This window comes from Schistocerca nitens, chromosome 7 (assembly GCF_023898315.1).
Source record: "Schistocerca nitens isolate TAMUIC-IGC-003100 chromosome 7, iqSchNite1.1, whole genome shotgun sequence".
NCBI lineage: Eukaryota > Metazoa > Arthropoda > Insecta > Orthoptera > Acrididae > Schistocerca > Schistocerca nitens.
This window is the reverse complement of record NC_064620.1, coordinates 308,457,399-308,462,398: the sequence shown is the minus strand read 5'-3', so window position 1 is coordinate 308,462,398 and position 5,000 is coordinate 308,457,399. Positions and strand designations below refer to the sequence as shown.

At 55.5% G+C, this 5,000-nt stretch overlaps 1 non-coding gene across 1 annotated transcript in view; it reads right to left on the bottom strand.

The window, feature by feature from the left end:
• LOC126196856 (small subunit ribosomal RNA) overlaps positions 1-875 on the bottom strand; it is a 1,909-nt gene extending 1,034 nt beyond the window's left edge. The window contains exon 1 of the ribosomal RNA XR_007539285.1: positions 1-875. This exon is cut by the window's left edge and continues 1,034 nt beyond it. This is a non-coding gene — a ribosomal RNA (small subunit ribosomal RNA).
• Positions 876-5,000: the final 4,125 nt, after the last annotated feature.

Sequence of the window (5,000 nt, the reverse complement as noted above, 5' to 3'; positions counted from 1 at the left end):
TTGCCTGCTTTAAGCACTCTAATTTGTTCAAAGTAAACGTGCCGGCCCACCGAGACACTCAATAAAGAGCACCCTGGTAGGATTTCAACGGGGTCCGCCTCGGGACGCACGAGCACGCACGAGGCGGTCGCACGCCTTCGGCTCGCCCCACCGGCAGGACGTCCCACGATACATGCCAGTTAAACACCGACAGGCGGTGAACCAACAGCGTGGGACACAAATCCAACTACGAGCTTTTTAACCGCAACAACTTTAATATACGCTATTGGAGCTGGAATTACCGCGGCTGCTGGCACCAGACTTGCCCTCCAATAGATACTCGTTAAAGGATTTAAAGTGTACTCATTCCGATTACGGGGCCTCGGATGAGTCCCGTATCGTTATTTTTCGTCACTACCTCCCCGTGCCGGGAGTGGGTAATTTGCGCGCCTGCTGCCTTCCTTGGATGTGGTAGCCGTTTCTCAGGCTCCCTCTCCGGAATCGAACCCTGATTCCCCGTTACCCGTTACAACCATGGTAGGCGCAGAACCTACCATCGACAGTTGATAAGGCAGACATTTGAAAGATGCGTCGCCGGTACGAAGACCGTGCGATCAGCCCAAAGTTATTCAGAGTCACCAAGGCAAACGGACCGGACGAGCCGACCGATTGGTTTTGATCTAATAAAAGCGTCCCTTCCATCTCTGGTCGGGACTCTGTTTGCATGTATTAGCTCTAGAATTACCACAGTTATCCAAGTAACGTGGGTACGATCTAAGGAACCATAACTGATTTAATGAGCCATTCGCGGTTTCACCTTAATGCGGCTTGTACTGAGACATGCATGGCTTAATCTTTGAGACAAGCATATGACTACTGGCAGGATCAACCAGGGAGCTGCGTCAACTAGAGCTGAGCAGCCGGCCGCCCGGGAGTGTGTCCCGGGGGCCCGCGCGAACACGCAAGCGTCCGCTCAATTATTCTGCAAACAGGAGGAGGCTGGGCTCCCCTGCACGATACACCTCGAAACCCTCTCAGGTCCCGGCGGCGCGCAGCGCCGTCCTAAGTACTTGGTCGGGTTCGAGAGAGGCGCAATCGCCCGGAGATAGGCGAGTAGACGCTTTCAGTGCGACCACCCGTGCTCCCAACTGAGCTTGCCGCTGCCGACAGAGGCCCGGGAGCGTGCTGTCGTGGTGTTGCCGGCGGGAGACAACACGCGGCCACAAACAGTGACCGGGCAGCTCCAACGCCAGCGCCACAGAGGGGCAGAGCCCCACTTGGGTGCCAAAGCGAACTCTCCCAGCACAGCGCACGCGCCAACACATCCGCACAGCTGCGATACAAACCACCTGCGAGAACCGCGGGGGCGACCGAGCAGCAGACGGCGTCGCGGCGCCGAGTGCCGGGCGGCGGCGCATCCTCAACGCACACAGTCCTCAATCGGACCAGCACACTGCAGATGTCCACCGCGCTTCGCACCGGGCCCGGGAGGACCCACTTTGGCCGCACGGCGCCGCGCGCTGGGTGCGCCGGCACGCAGATGCGCCGCCTGCCGCCTCCGTCAGCCGGCGCGCCTGCCACTGGGCGCCCCCACCAGCCGGCTGCCGCGCGTGCGCCCACGCAGCGCGCGGCCAGCACGCCGGGCGCCCCCCCCTCACCGGCCGGGGACGGTCCCACCCAGCCACCGCCGCGTATCGCTTCATACCCACATGCCCACTCACGTTCGTGGGTATGACGGGTGTCGCTGAAGCAACCGGTTAATACCTGTACCGATCGTCGATATCAACGATTCACCTCCAGCGCGAACAACCGCGCAACAACGGATTTCCAGTTCATTTGCGTAACTTGGGCAGCAAACGTAGACATCCATCTACATTTGCGACTTCTACGAGTCTTGCATGCCTGGATGTTGTGTGTCACGACGCACTCCATCAGCATACATACACGCTGCGACGTGTGCACAAAAGAACACGTGGAAGGTGGCCAGCGTACGTATGCGAATGCCATTGCACAGCTGCGAAGCGCATTCAACACGCGAACTCCTGACCGACGAGCTAGAGGTGACAGGAGGGGAGGGGGGGGGGGCGGGGGCGATATACGTCCTATTGCAGTACACAATACAGTGGATAGCGGGACCATGTGGAAAGTAAGCAACACTCGCAAGATGTGAGGGTACGCACCGTAAAATGAATCAATACGCAGAACACCACAGTGTGCGCGAAGTGAACTATGTTGAGATGGTTGCAATTAGGCAACGCTACACGAATTCCTAGATTCATATAACTAACAATTACAGGGCAGGTTAAGGCGCAACGTGGGTTAGGTTAAGGCGCAACTTGGGTTAGGTTAGGGCGCAACGTGGGTTAGGTTAGGGCGCAACGTGGGTTAGGTTAGGGCGCAACGTGGGTTAGGTTAGGGCGCAACGTGGGTTAGGTTAGGGCGCAACGTGGGTTAGGTTAAGGCGCAACTTGGGTTAGGTGAGGGCGCAACGTAGGTTAGGTTAGGGCGCAACGTGGGTTAGGTTAGGGCGCAACGTGGGTTAGGTTAGGGCGCAACGTGGGTTAGGTTAGGGCGCAACGTGGGTTAGGTTAGGGCGCAACGTGGGTTAGGTTAGGGCGCAACGTGGGTTAGGTTTGGGCGCAACGTGGGTTAGGTTAGGGCGCAACGTGGGTTAGGTTAGGGCGCAACGTGGGTTAGGTTAGGGCCCAACGTAGGTTAGGTTAGGGCGCAACGTAGGTTAGGTTAGGGCGCAACGTAGGTTAGGTTAGGGCGCAACGTAGGTTAGGTTAGGGCGCAACGTAGGTTAGGTTAGGGCGCAACGTGGGTTAGGTTAGGGCGCAACGTGGGTTAGGTTAAGGCGCAACGTGGGTTAGGTTAGGGCGCAACTTGGGTTAGGTTAAGGCGCAACTTGGGTTAGGTTAAGGCGCAACTTGGGTTAGGTTAAGGCGCAACTTGGGTTAGGTTAAGGCGCAACTTGGGTTAGGTTAAGGCGCAACTTGGGTTAGGTTAAGGCGCAACTTGGGTTAGGTTAAGGCGCAACTTGGGTTAGGTTAAGGCGCAACTTGGGTTAGGTTAAGGCGCAACTTGGGTTAGGTTAAGGCAGAAGTTGGGTTAGGTTAAGGCAGAAGTTGGGTTAGGTTAAGGCAGAAGTTGGGTTAGGTTAAGGCAGAAGTTGGGTTAGGTTAAGGCAGAAGTTGGGTTAGGTTAAGGCAGAAGTTGGGTTAGGTTAAGGCAGAAGTTGGGTTAGGTTAAGGCAGAAGTTGGGTTAGGTTAAGGCAGAAGTTGGGTTAGGTTAAGGCAGAAGTTGGGTTAGGTTAAGGCAGAAGTTGGGTTAGGTTAAGGCAGAAGTTGGGTTAAGGGATGGTGTGTGTGGGGGGGGGGTGGGGTGGCGAGGTTCGTTGATAGTGATGGTAGTAAGTGGACGCCTGAGGCACTATCAGATATGTCACGTCAGTTGCACTTGTGGCTCATGGCAGGTGGCGCGCCCGTTCTGTGTTTGTGGCAAAGGAGTGGCACACCTGTGTCTTTCATTCCTGCCATTGTTTATGTGCTGTGAGATGCGGCAGTGTGGTGCTGTTGGGTGCACCCCTGTGTAGGACATGTGTGGGTGTTGGTGGCGTATCTGAGCAATGGTGGTTGTAGGAAGAGTGGGATATTCAGTTTTCTGGTTCGACGTCCCGGTCTGGTTATCATAGTGTGGATGGTGTACTGTGGCCGAGAGGATGCACTGGATGTTGTTCCATGCTGGTACTTAGATGTTGTGTCTGCGTCTGTTACAGGCATAGACTAGTGGGTGATGGAGTGTGTGGGTGACGTGTGGTTGACATTGTGTGCACAGACGTTCAGCATGTATAGGGACAGTTGTATGTGTTATCTATATTCCGATGACTGCGCGTATTACTAAGCACCGCCGTGTATAAGCTTAATGTATGTATAGTCAATGCCTGTTCTATCTCTGTACAGTAGTAGCGGTGCGACTGCACTAGCTAGCTACACCTCGCGGCATCGTCCCCCGGTGTATGGCATATGATTATAAACATTCTGTCTATTAGTCAAAACCGGTGGTGTGACTACGTCACATGTTTGAGGTGGGGGGACGCAACACCGTGCCGGTGGGTCAGGGCTGCGAAACACTTTCCCCACACTGGGGGCTCGGACCCTCATTACTCGTCCCAGTAATATATTGCGGAGCGCACATAGCCATTGCCCAGAGTCTTTGCGACTGCGAGTGCAACGCCCACGGGGACCGACGTGGATGGGGCGGCCCATAGCTGATCGCTCAGCATCGGAATCCGTACAGTGAGCGACGCGGTCGCGCACAGACTTAGAGCACGTTTAGGGACAGCGGGAATGTCGAATATTGGATAAAACTCTTCATGAAACGCAAGATATAGGTGTGGATTGCAACTTACGAGTGCGGGAAACGTCCGCCGTTCATCCGCTGGACTTGCGATTTTGGTGGGTGGGGTGGGGCACGTACGGGTGCGGGTGGCGTGATTGTCGGTCGACGACTTCGTGGTGGACAGAGGATGCCGTCTTTGTGGGTGGCGTCGGACAATGTGTACTGTGCGCCCAGCGATGTCGTATTCAGCTTGGCGTCTCATAGATGGCGGTATCGCCGTTGCAGGAGGCCTAGATGGCGTTATTGTTTGTGGTGCGCTCGACATGGTGGATGTAGTGTTGCCAGATTCGCGTAGATGGCTGTATTGCATGTGGTTTCGTCGTATTTTCATAGGTGGCGATGCTGTGTGGTTGGCGTTGTTGCGTTCACTTCCTGTAGATGGAGGTGTCGTATCTGGGCTGCATGTCAATGTAGTGTCGTCACATTCCGAGAGATGTCGTTCTTGTGCCCCTCGGTGGCACTGTCAACGTCGTCCCACAGGGGGCGGTATGGTGGCGTCCCCAAATAGACGCCCTAGTGGCCTGGCTATTTCACAGATGGCGCTGTCGTATGTAACATACGTCGGTGTGCTGCCACCATTCTCCCCTTCTTTATATGGCATTTATTTATTGCTGCCGTC